The 22,089-nt window shown below is 44.8% G+C and overlaps 2 non-coding genes across 2 annotated transcripts; both read right to left on the bottom strand.

Annotated features, from left to right (window-relative positions):
• Nucleotides 1–1,661: 1,661 nt before the first annotated feature.
• LOC112426335 (U1 spliceosomal RNA) lies at nucleotides 1,662–1,825 on the bottom strand. Its single transcript, XR_003017612.2, has one exon. It is a non-coding gene; the product is annotated as a U1 spliceosomal RNA (small nuclear RNA).
• A 3,667-nt stretch (nucleotides 1,826–5,492) lies between these two features.
• LOC112426333 (small nucleolar RNA U13) lies at nucleotides 5,493–5,595 on the bottom strand. The gene has a single exon (XR_003017610.2). It is a non-coding gene; the product is annotated as a small nucleolar RNA U13 (small nucleolar RNA).
• Nucleotides 5,596–22,089: the final 16,494 nt, after the last annotated feature.

The following is a 22,089-nucleotide window of genomic DNA, read 5'->3' as shown; positions in this document are numbered from 1 at the left end:
ACCTAGCCAGTTTTTGAGATTTCTAATCCATTGCAGACCAATACAGTAAAATACAACTGATATAATTTAATAGAAAAAAATAAAACCAAGGCATACAAAATATGAGCTCAGTGTTTTTTTATTATTAGATTCAGCAAACATAAAAGGGCTCAGTTAAAGTGCTTTACAAGTTTTGAAACACCCTCAATGTCTGCACTTAATTTGTTGCGAATCGATCATAGCCAGTGGACAAGCAGTATCAGCTGGTGGCCCCCACTTACACAGCACCGATCTAGAACAACCCCATTTCAGTGGCCAACTGAGTGCCTAGCAAACGTCCATCCACATACTCATCCACATGTCATTCACACATTTATCGAGCCTGTGTTCCACATTGGGAGCTCTGTGAGACACAGGTAAAACTACAAACCCATCCCTGGCTGCTGTGATTGGGGAGCCCACGGGTAGCATCTCACCCAAGTGTCAGGGGTCAGGCAAGGCCAGCTAGAGGAGGTGGCATCTAAGCAAAGTCTAGAGAAAGGAGGGAAAATGGGTTACGTGAACAGAGGGGTTTGGAAAGGTGAGGGGGCAAAAGGAAGAAGTCCTTTCCACGTAGAGGCAACTGTATTTGCAGGTGTCTTGGACTGTTAGAGGTGCAGCAGGTAATTCTCTTTGCCAGGATACAGAGTTGGAGGAAGGGAGAGAAGGGGCTGGGGCTGGAGAGCTGGGGTCCTGGTACAAGTTTTGATGTTGTGTTAAGGAGTAAGGGCTTCCTCCTGGGGAGCACAGGGAGCAGCTGATGGCCTTGATGGAGAAGCCCCCATCAGTACATGTGCATTTAGGAGGCTCCCTGTGACTGCTGTGTGGAGCGGCTGGAGGCCAGCTATGAGGAGCACAGTCCAGACAGATGCAGAGCCCACAGGGCCCTGAGATAGATTGTTTGCAAAAGAGAAAGAAAAGAGGCTGGGCACAGTGGCTCATGCCTGTAATCTCAGCACTTTGGGAGGTCGAGGCAGGCGGATCACTTGAGGCTAGGAGTTCGAGACCAGCCTGGCCAACATGGCGAAACCCTGTCTTTACAAAAAATAGAAAAATTAGCCGGGTGTGGTGGCACATGCCTGTAGTCAACTACTCTGGAGGCTGAGACACAAGAATTGCTTGAACCTTGGAGGCGGAGGCTGCAGTGAGCCGAGATTGTGTGACTTCACTCTGGCCTGGGTGACAGAGAGAGACTGTCTCAAACCAAAAAAAAAAAAAAAAAAAAAGGAGAGAGAGAAGAGAGGCTTTGAGGAACCTCTTGAACATAGAACAATGTAGGGTGTGGGTGTGGGTTGCCCAAAGCCGACCCAGTGAAGAATGGGGTTGAGCCAACCTTCAGGTCACAGCTTCTACTGCCAGCCTGGCACCATTCAGGAACCACACACAGCCCAGATGGATAGCTTTCCTAGGCCTTCCTTTTAAAAAGTGTGAGTCTCCCTCATCTAAGTTATACGAAGGCAATAGAGACTTGACTGAAAGAAAAGGATTCATTCCACACCGCGTTGGAGAAACAAGCTCAGAACAATAGGTGTGTAATTCTCAAAGCAGAGAATTCTGCTAATTCTTGCCTTTGGATTTCTTTGTTTTTAGTTTAGTGGAATTTTTACTTATTTATCTTTTAATTTTAACTTTTTATTTTCTAGTAGGGGAGAGCATGAACGCAGTCCCCTACTACCACAAATTATGTAGTCGAGTTTCCCACATTTGGGGAAACTGCAGGAGTCAGCACATCTGGAGTGCAATGGATAAGGCTTGCCCTGGGAAAACCACTTCCATGATCGTAGTATCTCCCTTGTCAGGTAGTTAAATTTTTTAGAGACAGGGTCTTGCTATATTGCTCAGGCTTGAGTGCAGTGGTATGATCATAGCTCACTGCAGCCTTGAATTCCTGGGCTCAAGGATTTCAAAGATCCTCCTGCCTCAGCCTCCAGAGTAGCTGGGACTATAGGCTTGAACCACTGTGCCTGACATTAAAAACAAAACAAACAGAAAAACAAATAAAAAATGGCAGCAGCTACCCAAAGCTCAGCATTTGATGTTAGTAACACATGCTTCATCTCTGAGAGGCATGAGATGAGATGTAACCTCATCTCTGTCTTTGTTGCCCGATGGACATGACGACGGAAGTGTTTGATGCTGAAATCACACAACATACTGCCATCATCAGTTAAATGATGACTCTAGTACAAATTATTCATTTAGTGTTCAGGAGGGAGTTGAACCAGATTTTGTGGATGTCTCTAATTTTAGATGACAAGGGGGCAATGTTTGGAAGTCTCCAAGGTAGCCAGGCAGAAAGGGAGGTAGTGTGATTTTTCACAGGTAGATCCCAGGTGCCCTCTTTCCTCTGGGGAGAGTCAAGATTCTTACAGGCACCACAAAACCCAGAAGAGCTTGGGACTTGAGAGCAGAGCCAGAGCGTGCCCTTGTTTTTTTTTTTTTTTTTTCATACAGAGTCTTGCCCTGTCTCCCAGGTTGGAGTGCAGTGGCACAATCTCAGCTCATTGCAACCTCGTCCTCCCAGGTTCAAGTGATTCTCCTGCCTCAGCCTCCCAAGTAGCTGGGACTACAGGCGTGTACTGCCATGCCCAGCTAATTTTTGTAGTTTTAGTAGAGATGGGGTTTCATCATGTTGGCCAGGCTGGTCTCAAACTCTTGGCATCAAGTGATCCGCCTGCCTCGGCCTCCCAAAGTCCTGGGATTACAGGTGTGAGCCACCATGCTTGGCCCAGAGTGTACCCTTCTGCTGCCATTGTTTCAGGAGAAAATTCAGTTAATTGAAGGACAGTCCTCGGGATCAGTTTTCAGGCTAGAGTTAGCACCCTGGGAGGATGGTGGATGGGGTGGAGAGAGGGGCTTTTCTAGCTAAATGTAAGCAATGGGCCTGTTCTTTAAATATCCTTGCAGCTGGATTTCAGTGTCTCACCCCTCTGGAGCTGTGAGGACTTCGACTAGATTGTTTCCATTCAAGAAAAAAAAAATTCATGAATTGCTTACAGACTTACAATTCTTGTTTCATCTATATATTCCCTATGTTTGGAATTATGACCAACACACAATAGGTGCTTACTAAAAGTTCAATGATTAGATGACCAGGTGAATTGTAATTTCCCCTGTATTGTCAATTTTTGCTTACCTGGTTTTTGTTTGTTTTCCCCACTTGTTCTCATTCTCCTGTGGGAGCAGAGGTTGTATCTGTCTTCATGAGGACTATTTCCCCGGTGCCTAGTGAGGTCCTGGACCTGGGTCCACTAGGTGGAAGTCGATTGAATGAATGGATGGAATATTGTGGAGCAGACGCCAGGCCTTACTACTGCTCGGCCCGAATACCTACTGCTCGGGGCCTTCTCTGGTTGCCATACCCATGGGGGCAGCCCCCATCCCGTGACTGCACTGGGTATAAATACCCTAGCTCTCACCCGAGACATTCTATGTGACTCCAGAGTTTCCCAGGTGTGAAGTCCCCTTGACTTTCAGAGATGGCAGAGACTCGATGATATTCTCCTTATTGGTTGCCTTCTCCCACCTCACTTCTCCACTGCTGTTTCCTGGATCACTTACTGAATAAACAAGTTGCACTTGAACCTTTATCTCAGGATCTGCTTCTGGGGTAACCCAAAGTAAGATGATAGACATCTTATCTCCCAGTGATGACAACCTTATCGGGAGAAATAGTGTATTTTCCCTCCCAACATTTTATTTAGAAGGACTGCAAGCCAAAGAAAAATTGAAAAAATATATACACTTTCAACCAGTCTCACCAATCAATAACATTTCTCCATATTTGCTTTATTTATCTGTCTCCCTCTTCTCTCTCTTTATAAACAGATGATAGATAGACAGATGATAGATAGATAGATAGATAGATAGATAGATAGATGGATAGGTAGATAGATGATAGATAAGATACATTAGATAGATAAAGCTATATGAGAAAGAGAGAGTCTTTATTTTTATTTTTTGTAGAGACGGAGTCTTGCTTCGTAGCCTAGGCTGGTCTCGAACTCCTGGGCTCAGGTGATTCTCCTTTTTCAGTGTCCCAAACTGCTGAATTATAAGTGTGAACCACCATGCCCAGCCTGAGTCTTTATTACTTATTTTTATTTTCTCAGAGGGAATTTGTTTTTATTGACACAGTTGTCCATGCGAAGAATCCTGGATTTCCTCTGGTAAAGTCTGATCAATACAAGGTGGTAATAGTGTCCACTTGTCAGTTTTCATTAATAAAGAAATGACTGCAAACTTCCATAGCCAACGTGGACGAAAGCCAGCATGAAATAGAGGTTACTCCAACCTCAAAGCTCCAATGTTGCACAATGCACAATAAATCCATTATTAGAGAATCTTTAGACTTTAGAATCTAGAGATTTCAGAGGAAAACTCTCATGTAAATATATATATTACATATATCATTTTCTCCCAGAACATTTGAAAGTAAGTTGCAGACTTCATAGAATTTCACCTGTAAATTCTTTAGAATGTGTCTACCAAAACAAGGAGCATCCTCCTACATAACCAGAAAGACCCTCATCACACCCAGTGAAACAGACATTGATACAAGAATAGTGTCAAATATACAGTCTATACTCAAATTGCCCTGGTTGTCCCAATAACGTCCCTGAGAACTGTGGGACAATGTGTCTTCACACTCTACCACTAGCCCCTTCTGTACTGGGGCTCATACAACACCCTTCTGAGCATAGGACTATCCATTAAATGCAGGCCAAATTGATCAGAATGAAATAGCTTCCCTAGGACCAGAAGATAGAGACGTTTAAGTTGTGCTTCTGGCAGAGAGACAAATATTGCCACCAGACTGTGGGGCATGGCAGGGTTCCTTGACTCCTAGTTAAAATATCTGAAGGCGCAGAGCTGGGCCCCGCCACAGCTCCCCACCCTCTTCTCCAGAGCCTTTTTCCAGAGAGCCCTGGCCTAGGGAGAGGAACTCCTCCTCCAGGTAGACCAACCTTGCAGCTCTGAGTTCAGTTCCTGATTTCGGATGGTTCTGCCATGACCAGCAACAGACTTGAAACTTTGTTTTAATTGGAAGGAAAAAGAAGTGAGGTCTGAGAATGCAGTGGCTGTCCTTGGAATTCGGGACTGGCTACATAATTTGCCAGGCTCAGTACAAAATGAAAATGTAGGTCCTTTGTTCAAAATGTATTTTGAATTTCCAGCGGGTGTGGGCAGAGCATTGTGACAAGTGCAGGGCCCTTCTAAGAGTGGGGCCCCGTGTGACTTTGCGGGTCACAAGTCTGTGACGCTGGCTCTGTGGGTATTTGCGTGCAGCCTGGATTCACAGATGGCCTTTCCGAACTTTGAAGTAGTGAGTATTGACCAAAGGCTTGAAGGTCTTGTGGCACCTGGGGAGAAATTAAGGTGGAAAGACTTAGTCCCATGCCAAACTGGTCAACAACAATTATAACTCAATATTTCCTCAGGAGAACAGCGTCTAGTTTTTTGGTTTGTTTTCATGTCAGACAGTAATGTGCTGACTTCAAAATGAGGTTCGAGGGTGGCACATCTCACACATACATGTGAGCACCCGATCATCACACTCAAGAACTACAAAAGCATCTGCAGTTCTTACGAGTGCATCTGCAGTTGTCACATATTCGCTGTCACCTTGCAGCACAATGTCAGGTCTGGGAGGCATTCCCACCAGCATCACGCAGACATTCTCGTGCATGCTGTAACCGCCCTCTTCTGTTCGGCTGGTTTGACGTGAGGCCACTCCCCTTCCCTGTTACTCGGGGCAAGCTGCACCCGTTCCCATCCCATGATGGCCCCCTTCAGCCTCACACCACATGGAACATTGCTGAAGCGGTATCAGCAGAATCAGAAGTTGAGATTGCCCATACCCGCCTTGGTCCTTTTCGACACGGACGCAATTCCCCAAAGAGGAAACTGAGGCACTGTCGGCAGAATAACGCATCACCGTTCTGGAAGAGAAACACATGTTCGTCCTGTCTGGATGTTTCCCTCTGAAGACCCTGGAGGACAGGCTATTTCAGCCTGGAGCCAGGACCCTGGGAGGGGGAAAGCAGAGAGACAGAAAAATGGTGCCAGGACCTCGGCAGGACTGGGGACAGAGGAGAGACGGGAGGAGGGGACCCAGGGAGACCAGAGACAGGAGGGTTTCTCAAATGCACATTTTTATGGACTAAATGATGACTTGTGGGGGAAAAAGAAACGTTTTGTGTCTCCCTCTGGACTGTACAAATAAAAGGCTTCCTTTCTGGGAGTAGCCTATATTTAAATTCCCTTCCAGACTTGATGGGCACAACTAGCAGGATAAAGCACAGACCCTTGGTGGTAGCCAAAATAAATGTTATGCCATGACTGGGATCTGACAGTGTACCCGGGATGAGTTGAATGCCCAGTGCTAGCAGGAAGGTGTGTGGCTGAAATCAGCTGTGAGTTTGTGTCTTGAGTCACCGTCCTCAGTAGGACAAGACATGAAGCAGAGGTTTCAACAAATGCCTGGAAAAATAAACATTGCCAGAGGGAGAAACTAGAACCTTATTGTCAACAGGAAACGTTTCCCTTCTGGTATGACTGACCCAGAAGCAGTCTTGTTTGGTGTGTGATGCCCACAGTTTCTTTTCCTGGGATGCGATAAAAATAGCCAGGAAGTTGATGTTAACTGAAACCAAAGAGTCTGAGACCCTGAGTCCCTGCTCAGCTTGGCTCCCGGAGAGTGCAACAGTGGTCGAGTCTCAGTACTCAAATGGTGATGAGAAGACCACCAGCATCAGCACCATCCGGGAATTTGTTAGAAATGTTGGATCTTGGGCCCCACACCAGACTTGCAGCAACAGAATGTGCATTTCCACAAGATCCCCGTGTGACGCAGACACTCGTTAAGGTCTGAGCAGTGCTGGTTTAAGCACAGGCTTACAGATGGAAAAGGCCAGGGCTCCATGGCCTTGGAGAAGCCGTAGAGCCTCTCTGAGCCCCAGTTTCCACTTCCATAAAATAGGCATAAAAATACAATCTATCAGATAGATTTGTTTAACTTCAGAGTTAAATAAAAGGACGTACATGCAGCTCTTAGGTTAGCATCCCCCAGAAAAAATGTTGGAAGTATTATCATTATTAACCCGTTTATTACCTTCTGACCATGTGCTCTTGGGCCAGTCACACTGTCTGTTTCTAGGAGTCAGCTAAAGGCACTGTAAACGGTGACCCTCTGTTAAAGTTCTTGCTTCATCATAACCCATTTTCCTTGGCTTAATGATTAGTAGAAGTTCAACAGGCCACAGCTGGAAAGGAAGTTAGAGCTTTTCTAGTGAGTCCAGCCCCTTCACTTCCCACCTGAGAAAACTGAGGCCCAGGGCTTGCCTTGCCTGGGTTCACAGAGCTAAGGGGCTGGCAGCACCAGGCGACAACCATGTTCTTGAATTCCCTGTCCAGAAACTCTCCTCCATGGTAAAAACAATTAGCTACTGTGCTTCGGGCACCTCCTTGGTGCTAAGCTCTGGGCTCTAGGTTTACCAAAGAGCATCTCATTTAATCTGTGGGTCAATCTTCCGTTTCAAAGAGAAGATACTCCTGTTATCAGCTCCCAGAGTTCACTAATGTGCCCAAGGCCACAGAGCCAGTAAGGGGCTAGCTGGGGTGTTCCCAGTGGACCCTCCCCTTCCACCCCAGACAGCCAGGAAGCGGGAGAGACACACGCTGTTAGGCACTTTCGGGTATTGACTCTTATTTTTTGGCCTGGGTGGTAGACACAGGGATATTCTTTTTTTTTTTTTTTTTTTGAGACAGCATCTTGTTCTGTTACCCAGGCTGGAATGCAGTAGCACAATTATGGCTCACTGCAGCCTCAACCTCCCAGGGTCAAGCAATGCTCCCATATTGGCCTCCCAAGTAGCTGGGACCACAGGCATGTGCCATCACACCTGGCTAACTTTTTAAAATTTTATTTTGCGAGGAGATGCGAGTCTCACTATCACCCAGGCTGGTCTTGAACTCCTGGGCTTAAGCAATTCTCCCACCTTGGCCTCCCAAAGTGCTGGGATTACAGGTGTGCGCCATCAGACTTGTCCAGGGATATTCATTTTATGATCACTCTTTAAACTGTACAGATGCATTATATGCATCAAATATTGTACACCTGTAACTTAAAAACCAAATAGAAGAGGAATCCTGCAGGTAATTGTATACAACCCCGGGTGGTCTCAAGGCAGAAAGAAGGGGTCTTGGGCTTTGCATAAGAGCAGTAAAAGACCAACCTGGGCTTAGCCTAGGAACCATGTCCAGTGGTGCTGGTTAGCACGTGACTCAGGACCAGATAAACGAGCAGGTGTAGAGGCGCTGGGGGCAGAGCTTAACAGGAAGAAGGGGATACAATTTGTCTAAAACTGGGTTATGAAGAAAATAATTTGTCTTTTGTTTCATAAGTCCCAGGTTAGGATAGGTGGATTGGCTTATTCACTTTTACTAATTTCCCCAGACATCAGTGGAAATGATGCATAATTGTATTAATGGTAGAGGGATTTATGATAGTGGAAATTTGGAAACCACCTAAAAGTCCAACTATAGGGCCTAATTTAATAATGTATGGTGTCTGCATATGAGAGATGGCCATAAAAAGCCATTTCAAAATCATGATGTAGGGACTCTCACAAGGACATTAAACACAGCTGTGGCCCTCTATTGCGGGTGCCCCCTGTGCCAGGTTCTGCGCTAAGCACAAAACACTTGTCCTGGTCATTGATTCTCACAGTACACCCCCCATTCCACAGAAAGGAAATGGAGCTTTAGAGAGGTGAAATGACTTGGTCAACATCAACATCCCACAGCTATGACATGGAAAGATGTTCACGATATTTTAAATTTAAAATGCAGTTTATAAGGCAGGTTGTGCGGTGTACATACACAGTGTCCAATAATGAGATGGTGATGTACATTACTTCATATTGATCCCAACTGACAGGGAGCTCTGTGGTCATTGCAAATAATTGTGTGTAGATTCCTAATAACTGGCAACAGAAAGAGTTCATGGCATGGTAAATTTTTTCAAAGACAAGGAAGTATTTACAATATGATTTCATTTAGAGTGTGTGTGTGTGTGTGTGTCTAAGCAGTGATTTATTTTTATTTTTTTAATTTTATTTTTATCTTACAGAGTGAGATGGGGTCTCACTCTGTTGCCCAGGCTGAAGGGCAGTGGCATGATCTCAGCTCACTGCAACCCCTGCCTCCCGGGTTCAAGCAATTCTCCTGCCTCAGCCTTCCGAGTAGCTGGGATTACAGGCACTCACCACCACTCCCAGCTAATTTTTGTAATTTTAGTAGAGACCGGGTTTCACCATGTTGGCCAGGCTGGTCTCGAACTCCTGACCTTAAGTGATTTGCTCACCTCAGCCTCCCAAAGTGCTGGGATTACAGGAGTGAGCCACCGTGCCCAGCCAAAGCAGTGATTTTAAACAGAGGGTGATTTTGTCCCTCTGGGGACATTTGGCAATATCTAGAGATATGTTTAGTTATCACAAGTGGGGGTGGGGAGTGCTACTGGCATCTAGTGGGTAGGGAGACCAGGGATGCTGCTAAATATTCTACAGTTCACAGAACAGCCCCCTGCAAAAAAGATTTATCCCACCCAAAATATCAATGATGCCTGATTTTATATATATACACGCATATATATAAATACACTCACATGCGTACGTACACACGCATGCAGAGAGAGAAAAAGTATAGAAGGAATATCTCAGAATGTTAACAGTGGTTATCTTTGGGTGTAGGGTGGTTTTTTTTATTCATATCTTTATTTTCTAAATTTTTTTAAACAAGGAGCATGATTAAGTGTGGGGAAAAAATAGAAAATTATATAGCTACAATTGCCTTAGAAACAGCTCAGTTAGAGACAAGCGGCAGAGGGAGGAAGGTTTAGGGGGTAAGGTTTTCCAGGGGTTCAACACAATGCCATGTCAAGCCTCTTGGGGAACCATTTCCCAAACCGTTTCCCTGATTCTGCAGCCCACAGAAGCCCCTGGGGAAATGGATGTGAACCTGTGGGTCCCTGCAGGAAAAGCCACACCCATCCTCCAGGCGATCAGACCCTGAACGGTGGAGGTGAACTTGCAGGGGCGTGGTGTGTACATGAGGGCGTGAGGCCCAGGCTTTGCCACAGTTATTAATGCTGGGCTCTCATACCCCTCACCTGCTCCTCACGCTGTTTGATGGCTCTGTTCGCTCTTTGCCCTTTTCTGGACCAATAGTGCTGAAGACTTGGGGGCAGCTCAGTAACCACCTGGGTCACGGCTCCTTATGGGAAATAAAGAGAGAGACAATAGTGTCCCGGCTTAAAACAGAAAGGCTCCAGCAGCTGCTTAGCAACTCTTGTGTGGCTTCCCTCCCAGGGCCGAGGAGCAGACATAAACCATCCCATAAAAAGAGAGCAAGAGGGGCCCACAATGCCTGAAAACTCACAGAGGGTCCTGGCAATCTTCCTGAAAGCTCCATGAAGAACCAGACAGCACTAACTAAACAAAGGGCCAGCCCCTGGCCCACCTCCTGAATCCTGTTCCTCATCAGGGGGAAGTACAGGCCTCTATCCTGAGCCTGTTACTTGAGTGTCTCAACATTTGAACCAGACCGAAGTTTCCCAGGGATGAGTGCTGGCCAAGTACACCTCCTATCCTCCAAGATCCTATCCCCCGTTCCCACCCCATTATCCCCATTCAATTATAAAATGGATCATAGCTGTGCTCAGCTCCTCAGTGCATGCTGAAGAAACCTCTGTCTGACCAGAACGCTAAAGAACTGTCACGTGTCAGAACTAGTGGATTTCTGGGCATGTGACCTTAGGTCAAGGATTGCAAATAGGTTGCAAATCCTACACCAACTCTGAATGGCTAGAGGTGGCTGCCTGGAGTGCTGTGTTGAGAAGCTCCCAGGGACCTGGTCCAGGAGAGTAGAAAACGTGTTGTGATTGCTGACCTCTCTCCGTGTGGGTGTTCATGGAGAGCTGTGCCCATGTGCTACTTTATTCTGGCCTCTGTCCTTGGCCGACCTTCTAACCACTTAGTTATTCCCAAATGTATTGGAATTTCCAAACTGCCATACCAATTGGCAATTATTGTCAATTCTGAGGTGGGTACTTTTACCGATTACCAGCACCAAAGATCCTTGGGGATTTACCAAAATGCAGATTCCTGGACCTCAATAATCTCTGTTAGAATACCCTTACAACTTAGCAAAATAGGCAAATTTCTGGGCCCTACTCCCAAGCTCCTAATATAGAATATTTTGGAGGTAGGCATAGGAATCTTTCCTTTTACCAAGCACCCCCAGATGATTTGTATCTGATAATCATTAACAATGAATGAATAACAATGAATCTGATAATCATTAGCCTACGAATGTGGCTGCCTGGGCTGTCACACCTGAGAATATTCCTAAAATTATTACTTTAAATTGGCTTATGGTGGCTTAAAAACATGTCCAATATTCTTTCACACTTCTCCCTTCAAAAGATGAACCCTACCAACTTGGCAAAACCCCATCTCTACTAAAAATACAAAAATTAGGTGGGCGTGGTGGCAGTTGCCTATAATCCCAGCTACTCAGGAGGCTGAGGCACAAGAATTGCTTGAACCCAGGAGGTAGAGGTTGCAGTGAGCTGAGATCACGCCACTGCACTCCAGCCTGGGCGACAGAGCGACTCTCCATCTTTAAAAAGTGTGGGCTGGACTTAGGGACTTACTAAGTGTGGGCTGGACTTAGAGACTCACTTGTAATGAATACTGTGGAGGATCTGACAGGAACATCCAAGATCAGAACATAAAAGGGGCTGTAACCTCCTCCTGGCTGTCTCTTGGCTCATCTGCTCTGAGGGAAGTCAGCTGCCACGTTCTGAGGACACTCAATCAGCCCTACAGAGAAGCCCAGGTGGTGAGAAACCGAGGCCTCCTGCCCACAGCCACGTGAGTGAGCAGCTTGGAGGCCCCACTCACCCACGTGAACTTTCAGAAGGCTTTAGCCCCAGTTGATATTTGAGCAACCTCATGAGAGACCTTGAACCAAAACCACTTAGCAATTCAGCTCCCAAATTTCTAACCCACAGAAACTGTGAGATCATAAATGTGTGTTGTTTGAAGCCCCTAAATTTGAGGGTACAGTCGTCCGCTTGTATCTGCAGGGGTTGGTTCCAGGACCCCTTCAGATACCAAAATCCATGGATGCTCAAGTTCCTGATATAAAAGGGTATAGTATTTGCATATAATCTATGTACATCTTCCTGTATATTTGAAATCATCTCTAGATTACTTATAATACCTAATACAATGTAATGTTATATATGAATAGTTGTTATACTGTATTCTTTTTTATTAGTATTATTTTTATTGTATTATTATTGTTATTGTTATTTTTTGAATATTTTTGGTCCATGGCTGGTTAAAGCCACAGATGTGGAATCCAAGGATAGTGTAGTTTGTTATGCAGCAATAGATAACTAATACATGTGTAAAAAGTCGGTTTCCATTCATTTCTTGCAGGGCTATACTATTAATCTAATAAGCCACCCCTGGACAAAGTGAGCTTAGCTCCCTTTAGCAAATCAGCTCCCAAATTTCTAACCCACAGAAACTGTGAGGTCATAAATGTGTGTGTTGTTTGAAGCCCCTAAATTTGAGGGTACAGTCGTCCCCTGGTATCTGCAGGGGTTGCTTCCAGGACCCCTTTAGATACCAAAATCCACAGATGCTCAAGTTCCTGATATAAAATACTGTATAAAATATATAAAATGCTTAGCTACCCCAAGAAGACTTTATTTTCCTCCAGCCAGTCTCCTGGGCTGAGATATAGAGAATGTGCAGGGGGCGCTGTTCCCAAATTACCTAAACCCCAGCCAGGCTCTTCCTCCATTCAGATCAGGGGTGTGTTTGCCCAGAGCTTTGTTTGACGTCCTACCTGTGTGTATATACCCTCTGCCCTGCCTACCAGTGCTGGTGCCAAGCCTTTAACACAGCTCACGAAGCCTTGAAAATCCAGTCCCTATTTCTCCCCAGCCCCATCTCTCACCATTTCACCTCTCTACATGCCTCCCAGTTCCCCCCGCATGGTGAACACTGGCATCTGAGCCTGCAGGTCTCTGCACGTGCTCTCCTCCTGCCCAGGACGCCCTGCTATGCCCTGACATCACCTTCTCTGGAGCCTTCCTCAGCTTCCCATGTCCCTTCCAGGCAGTATTGATTGCTTCTCCTCTGTTCCACCAGTGCTTTGCACACTCTAGGAATGACATAAACCTTATTTTACAGTGCAGTTTTTGGTTTGAGGGTCTAGATGATAGTTCTTTTAAAGCAGAATGGTTTAAGTGCCCAAAATACGAGCTTGTAGAATTTCTCTTTGTGTCTTCTTCCAGTCTAGCTCAGTGGTTCTCAAAGGTTAGTATACCTAAGAATTATTGTACAGGGAATATGCAATTGGAATTTATATACAATTCTGAATTTTACATAAAATTGGAAGGCTTGGGGCAATTCTGACTTCCTGGATTTACACCTTATGTGCCTGCATTTGAATGCATTCCTTATAGTGAATCCACTGTCGTGAGGCATCTAGAATGACAGATTGCTGAGGCTGGGAAGAACCTTTAAGATAATGTAGGCCTGTAGTTCTAAAAATTTTGTGTTACATCTTCCTTTGATAATAGAATGGAAACGACGGATAATCTCACTGGAAAACTTTGGCCACCTGAAATTCCTACATGAATTCCAAGTTCAAAATCCTTAAACAGATTACCAGCACCAAATAACTTCAGGGACTATATCCTTTTATATCAGGAACTTGAGCATCCATGGATTTTGGTATCTGAAGGGATCCTGGAACCAATCCCTGCAGATACCAGGGGACGACTGTACCCTCAAATTTAGAGGTTTCAAACAACACACATTTATGATCTCACAGTTTTTGTGGGTTAGAAATTTGGGAGCTGATTTGCTAAGTGGTTCTGGCTCCAGGTCTCTCATGAGGTTGCTCAAATATCAACTGGGGCTAAAGACTTCTGAAACCCTTTTTACAGATGAAGAAAATGAGGCCCAGAGAAGGGCCAAGGCCTCAGAGCCCTGTGGTGAAAGAGCTGGGCCTGTAATGCAGATCTCTTTACTTTCTCGTTTCTGGTTCCTTCCCTGGGTCAGGGGCCTCCCTTACAGCACCCTGGGTCTGTGCTAGCATAGCCTCTGCTTGGTGATGTTCAGAGACCAGAACCCTTCCTTTACCGCTTTAGCCTGCTTGACACTTCATCCAAATTTGGGTGGTTCAGCGGAAGCCTCTGTCCCTGGGGCCATTTCATCACCCAGAGGGTTTAAGTAGCGGGAAGGTTATGGCTTCCTTGGTCCTCAAAGAAGGGAGGATTGGGCCCAGAGTTTTTGACCACTGATATGTGGGTAGTGAGATTGGTATGTCAGACAGATGAGAATTCATTATAAAGAAACTCAAGACAACAACGAGGGCCAATAGTAGAGCAGAGAGCGAAGAAATATAGGCTGAAATAAAGTCAGAAAATAGTTATCTGCGTGAGCTAGCTAGAATCAAACCAGGTACTTAAGGATACAGGAAGCTATAGTTGATTGTAGGGAAGATAAGAAGTGTAAGGAGAGAAATGGCCAAGAACCAAGTGGTTCTCGCAGGAAGCTAAACTGTGAGAAAAATTACCTACATCTGCCCCTCTAAATAGGTACTTTAGAGGTGACTGGTTGGTGTCTGTTAGGATACTTTTGCTTTAAAAATAAAGAATAAAAAACAAATCTCCTAAAACTGTGTTTAATCAATGAAGAGAATTTATTAGGTTTTATTACTTGAAGGTTCAGCGGTAGGTTAGACTTCAGGAATAGTTTGATCAAGGATGTGGCTCAGTTTCTCTGTAAGTTTCTCTGTTCTGCCCTTCTCTGTGCACTGGCTTTATCCTCAGACTGTCTTCCTTCATTGTAGCAAAGTGGCTACAGCTGTCCCAGGCCTCATGTCCGCATACTATACTCTCAGCAATAAGAGAGAGCTCTCTTTCTCCAATCACTGAACCGAAGTCCTGAACATCATTCTTATTAATCACTGTGGCAAGGGAGATGGGATTACAGTGAAGGGCTTGGGCCAATCACAGCTCATCCTGGGATGAGCTGGCTCAATTGCTTCTCCTCTGGAAGCTGTGAAAGGCAGGGAAATGGATTTTTCTCAGAAGCCTCCAGAAGGTACCAACCCTGCCAATACACTGATCTCAAACTTCAGACCTCTAGGACTGCAAGAGAATAAATTTGTGTTGTGTTAAGCCACAAAATTTGTTACAGCAGCAATAGTAAGCTAATACAGATTTAATTCCCATGAAACCTTATAAAGTATACACTACTGTCATCATTTCCATTTTACTTATGAGGAAACTGAGCCTCAGACCAGCTAAGTAGCTTTCCCAGCAGTTAAGTGGAACCCATGCAAACCCTGAGCTACTACACATCAGAGCTGGGCAGGTAGAGGATGGGGAGGCCACCACGGTGTTCATTCTGTGGATTTAAGGGGGCCGTGGCATTATCTACTAGAATTCTGACAGCTGTTATTTTATTTTATTTGTTTATTTATTTATTGAGATGGAGTCTAACTTTGGCACCTAGACTGGAGTGCAGTGGCATGATCTTGGCTCACTGCAACCTCTGCCTCCCGGGTTCCTGCCATTCTCCTGCCTCAGCCTCCCAAGTAGCTGGGACTACACACGCCCGCCACCACACCCTGCTAATTTTTTTTTGTGTGTTTTTTTTTTAAATAGAGATGGGGTTTCACCATGTTAGCCAGAATGGTCTCGATCTCCTGACCTCATGATCCACCCACCTCGGCCTCCCAAAGTGCTGGGATTACAGGTGTGAGCCACCGCGCCCGGCCCCCGTTTATCTTTTTTAAAGGCCCTAGTTTGGTCCACACTCCATTTCTAGAGATTTCTTTTGACTCCTTCTTCAGCTGTGACTGAGCCCCTCTGAGTCCTACCTGCTCCTCTTGCAAGTTTGGGAACCTGGCACTGAAAGATGCTGATTCAGTGTTTAGAAGTCACAGAAAATTAGAACAGGGAGGGATCATTTGAAGTCATCTGATCAAACTCCTCATTCCCATTTTTGTATAGAGGTGCTTCCCATCTGGACTCCAAATCCAGTGGTCTTTCTCGGACCCAGTGGGAGGCTCTAGAGTGTAAAGTGTAGGAGGCCAGTTTTGACACAGTGCTGCCACTTAACTGCTGGGAAAGCTGCTTAGCTTGTCTGAGGCTCAGTTTCCTCATAAGTAAAATGGAAATGATGACAGTGTTGTGTACTTTATAAGGTTTCATGGGAATTAAATCTGTATTAGCTTACTATTCCTGCTGTGACAAATTTTGTGGCTTAACACAACACAAATTTATTCTCTTACAGTCCTAGAGGTCTGAAGTATGAGATCAGTGTATTATTGGCAGGGTTGGTACCTTCTGAAGGCTTCTGGGGAGAATCCATTTCCCTGCCTTTCACAGCTTCCAAAGGCTGCCTGCATTCCTTGGCTTGTGGCCCCTTCCTCCATCTTCAGAGCACATCACTCCATCCTGTTTCCATAGTCACATCTCCTTTCTTTGACTTTGATCCTCCTGCCTCCCTGTTATAAGGAGCGTTGTGATTACATTGGTCTCACCTGGATAATCCAGAAAAATCTCTCCATTTAAAGAGCCTTACTCAATCACTCTTCAAAATTCCCTTTGCTATGTAAGAAAACATATTCATAGGTTCTGGGTGTTGAAATATGCACATCTTTTTGGGGCGGGGGCAGAGGTTGCTTTATTGTGTGTACGATAGAGTAACAATTAATGTAAAAGCATTAATTGCATAGCACCAGGTATGTAATAAGCATTCAACAAATGGCATTAGTATCATTTAGGGACCACCTACTAGTGCCCATAATCAAAATAGATATAGTTTTTGCCTTTGTGTCTTCGTGTCTTATCCAGTGTCCACAAGCCAGGGAACGCAGGCAGCCTTTGGAAGCTGTGAAAGGCAGGGAAATGGATTCTCCCCAGAAGCCTCCAGAAGGTACCAGCCCTGCCAATACACTGATCTCATTTGATACTCATGCCATTTGTTGAATGCTTATTACATACCTTGTGCTATGCAATTAATGCTTTTACATTAATTGTTACTTTATCGTAAACAGAATAAAGCAACCTCTGCCCCTGCTCCAAGTGATTGTATCAGCCAGCCTTTCCTGTGTAATCAACTACCCTAAAGCTTACTAACTCAAAACAACTATCATTTATTTAACTCTCAGTTTAGTAAGTCATCAGTTTCAGTTCTTCTGGTCTGGTCTGGGTTTAGCTAGTTTCCACTGGGCTCCCCCATGGTCACTGGGGCTGCTGGTTTATAATGGTCTTGGCTGGAATGAACGGGGCCTCTCTCCATGTGTTTTTTTCTCACCCAATAGGCTAGCCCAGGCTTGTTTGCATGTTGGTGGAAAGGAGCAACAAGAATAGTAAGACCTCTTAAGTCCTAGGCTTCAAACTGACACATTGTCATATCCGCCACTTCTACAGATCAACAAAAATCACAAGGTCAGCCCTGATTCAAGGGCTTAGAAAGTAAACTTAATCTCTGATGAGAGAAGTAGTATTGTGTCCCTTTTTACAATCTACCACAGTGACATTGAAGGGAGGAGAAAGGAAGCATTGAGTTGCATGCCAGTAGAATACTTACTAGGGAAGAATTTCCCTCTGGAAAGTTCCCCAGGAAGGGAGGCAGCAAGGCTGCAACAACCTGTTTAGGAGTGGCCCTGGGGTGGCTAATTATTCTTGTGCTCTCTGTGAAGGACAACACATTAGCATATTTCTTTCTCAATGTGCTAAAGTGCCAGGCCCCAAGATCTCTATTATAAATGACACAATTAAGTCCTTGGCAAGAAAAAGTCAAGTTCGCCAACCTCTCTTCTGTTTTTCAGAAAGCTAGTAGGACAAGCAGAGTTACTACATCAAAGTCCACACGAGTGACAAAAACACAAATTTTGAGAAATTGAGAGAAGTCATTGGAACATTAAATTCCTTTAAAACAAAGGTTTCTATTTGTCATTAGCAAATGTAGTAAAAAAAGCAAGATATAAAACAGTTGATGCAGCCTTATCCTAATTCTTTTAAGACAAAAATATTATATGTAGACCTAGAAAAATGATTGGAAAGACGTGTGTGTGTGTGTGTGTGTGTATATATATATATCTCACAATATTAACAGTTAGATATCTTTGCTGGGATTAGAGGTGACTTTTTCTTTCTGTTTCTCCAAAATTTCCCAGTTTCTATAATAAACCTGAATTACTTTAGTAATCAGGAAAAATTTTAATTTAAAAAAAAACCCACAATGGATTCTTTTTTGGGGGGGGGGACAGAGTCTTGCTCTATTGCTCTGACTGGAGTGCAGTGGCTCTATCTCAGCTCACTGCAACCTCCGCCCCTCTGGGTTCAAGCAGTTCTCTCGCCTAAGCCTCCCAAGTAGCTGGCTGGGATTACAGAGGCATACCATCACGCCTGGATAATTTTTGTAATTTTAGTAGAGATGAGGTTTCACCATGTTGGCCAGGCTGGTCTTGAACTCCTGACCTCAAGCAATCTGTCTGCCTTGGCCTCCCAAAGTGCCAGGATTACAGGTGTGAGCCACAGCGCCTGGCCCACAATGGATTCTAATTGCTTCAGCATTTTAAAAATGAAGCCCTAAGTTATTTGATTATGTTGTTAATGGTATTTGCTAGAATTGGGACTTTCATATTTTTCTCTTTAAAATTATCCTGGGGCACTAATTTGCACACTAAGGTCTTGAACTCCTAATTTCAAGTTTATGAGATGTATTAATTAGTGCAAGTGCCTTTCATTTGTCCAATCTCTCACTTCTCTAGATGCTGGGAGCTCAAAACTCTTTAGCAAGTGAGGTACCCAGAGGCCATTACACTGACTTTTTTTGAACAAATGACTCTACAGAGCTGTGATTTAATATCTTGCTCTCGGCTTTTATCAGGGGTCGATATTGATATACTGAACAGGCCTGCAAAGAACATTTCTGCATCTTTTATAGAACTGCTGCCAAAGGCCTTGTCTTTTATTTGGTTCGCAGTCCTTTTTATGGAGATCCCCTTAGTCAATTCCCCTTGTGTACCTCATGAGGAAGTTTGGTTTCTATAGTGCACTGGTGTGGCTCATGTTAGGGAATGCTGAGATGAGGTCATTTATCTTGTTTTCCTTTTGCCTTTGCTGCTGGGAAGCTTAGAATCAAATTTTGTGCTCAATGAAGGCAACTATCCTTAACCAAGGTTTTCTATCTTGCTGAATAGTACCACCAACTATCTGTCTCACTGAAGCTAGCAATTCCAGACAACATTCTAGAATTTTCTGCCTTCTTGCAGCTATTACCAAATGAAGGCATTCAGGAAATGTCACCCCAAAACATGCTGGTTTGGTATTCTGATTGCTTTGGCCCGAGGGCACTTGGGGAATAGCAATACAGGCAGAGCTTTCTCTGGGTTCCCTTTATCTGCCTAAAGAGGACTCCTCCAAAAGAAACTCAGTGGTCATGAATCCCCTCCCTGGACTCTCATCAACCAGGGAAGATTGGCTCCTATCACAGGAGAGGGGATGGGAGGTTGATGCCACACCAAGACAGACTTTGTCACAGGTTGTCATGTATTCTTCTGAGGCCCCATTCATCTTTCCCCAAAATCATCTATTTTCCCTTAAGTTGCCAAAACTCCCTCCCCTGTCATACATGAAGAGAGGATCTAAACTTCTAGATCTTACTGGGTTTTGGGGTATTCACTTTTCTTTCATGTAATGCCTCTGAGCATGTAGTAAATGTGTTTACCTTTTCTCCTGTGGTATTAGTCCGTTCTCACATTGCTATAAAGAAATACCTGAGCCAACCTGGCCAACATGGTGAAATCCCATCTGTACTTTTGTGTAAAACACAAAAATTAGCCAGGCATGGTGGTGCATGTCTGTCATCCCAACTACTTGGGAGGCTGAGGCATGAGAATTGATTGAACCCAGGAGGCAGAGGTTGCAGTGAGCAGAGATTGCGCCACTGCACTATAGCCTGGGCAACAGAGTGAGACCCTGCCACAAAAACAAAACAACAAAAAACCCTGAGACTGGGTAATTTATAAAGAAAAGAGGTTTAATTGGCTCACGGTTCTGCAACTGTACAGGAAGCATTATGCTGATGTCTGCTTGGCTTCTGGGGAGGCCTCAGGAAGCTTACAATCAGGGCAGAAGGCAAAAGAGTCAGCAGGTCACATGGCAAAAACAGGAGCAAGAGAGAGAGGCGGGAGGTGCTACACACTTTTAAACAACCAGATCTCTTGTGAATTCACTCACTATTTCTATCTTGAGGACAGTACCAGGGGGGTGGTACTAAACCATTCATGAGAAATCTGCCCTTATGATCCAATCACCTCCTACCAGGCTGTAGGATACAGTAAATTCCTCTTCGAAGTTTAGCCTGTTAACTTCCTTTAAAATTTAAGAGGGAGAAAAATTGTTAAGTACAGTAAGTTCTGAGTTCTTCTTCAAAGAACCAATATGTCGTATGTTTAGCTTCCCTGTTCTTTGTTCTCCATTTTAAAGTATAACTTCCTCGTTCTTTACCTTCCTTGCCCATAGTTTCAGTAAACAACCCCCTCCTAGCCTCTATCACCTGTTTTGTCCTTAGGCGTCCTTAGTCACCTGTTCTGTCCTTAGTAATCCTTAGTCACCTGCTCTGTAACTGTCCCTCCCTCCAAAACTACTCACCCCACCACTCTGGCTCATACCCTTGCTCTCTTTAAAATAGCCAATCGGAATTAGCTTAGACTGTGTGGTCCAACCCTAGCCAGTAGGGGGAAGACACAGCAGTAGGGGCTACCTGTGTTGGGAATAAGAACCCCTTCCCCTCCCTTGTCCGGTGTGCTCTCGCCATTGCTCCATCCAGAGACGCACCCTTCTATAGAAGTAAATTGCCTTGCTGAGAGAACTTTTGCCTGAGTGCTATTTTCACTTGGCAGCACCGAGCATTTACTTCCAAGAAGGCCCCACCTCCAACATTGGAGATTACAATTCGACATGAGATTTGGACTGGGACACACATCCAAACTATATCACCTGTTCATCTGCCTACTATCAGCTGATTTCATACATGCAATTTTCAAACACCTCAGAGGGTAGCGGGAAAGTCTGCCCTCTCCTACACAATCCTGGAGCATTTTCCTTTTAAGGCTCTCTCCAGTCTGTTCACCACTCTGTAGTCCTATAGTTTCCTTTTAGTTCAGCCATCATTTTGTGCTTGGATTGCTCAGTATCTCCTAACTGTACTTCCTGAATCTCTTCTTCCCCTATCCTACAAAAATCCTCTACCCAAAATGTCCATCTTCCACACCAAGATGAGCAAGTGGTCTTTGTAACATGCCAATCTAATCTGGCAAGTTAAAAATCTTACCATGTGAAGTCTTAACTCCTTCACTTCTCTCTCTCTCTCTCTCTCTCTCTCTCTTTCTCTCTCTCTCTCTTTCTTTCTTTTTTTTTTTGAGACGGAATCTCTCTCTGTTGCCCAGGCTGGAGTGCAGTGGTGCGATCTTGGCTTGCTGCAACCTCCTCCTGCTGGGTTCAAGCAATTCTTGTGCCTCAGCCTCCCAAGTAGCTGGCATTACAGTCACGTGCCACCGTGCCTGACTAATTTTCGTATTTTCAGTAGAGTTGGGGTTTCACCATGTTGGTCAGGCTGGTCTCAAACTCCTGACCTCAAGTGATCCACCCACCTCGGCCTCCCAAAGTGCTGGGATTACAGGCGTGAACCACTGTGTCCGGCCTCCTTTGCTTCTCTTGCATAAGTCTCTATCTGCTTCTCTCAACTTTCACCTTCCAGCTCTTTACTCCAACCATATGGAATCCACAGCCATACTCTCTCTTGTCTCTGGGATTCCATTTTCTCAGTTGCTTTTCTCTCTTCTCCAGCTCCTCTTTGGCATGGTTCATACCATGGATCTTGCTTCAGAGTTTATGACTAAAGCCTTCCCTGGTTCCTTCTCTCCTCTGAGACTGGTTAGGTATTCTTACTGTGAGTC

Source organism: Macaca nemestrina, chromosome 2, assembly GCF_043159975.1.
Source record: "Macaca nemestrina isolate mMacNem1 chromosome 2, mMacNem.hap1, whole genome shotgun sequence".
Lineage (NCBI taxonomy): Eukaryota > Metazoa > Chordata > Mammalia > Primates > Cercopithecidae > Macaca > Macaca nemestrina.
This window is presented reverse-complemented; position numbering and strand designations above follow the sequence as displayed.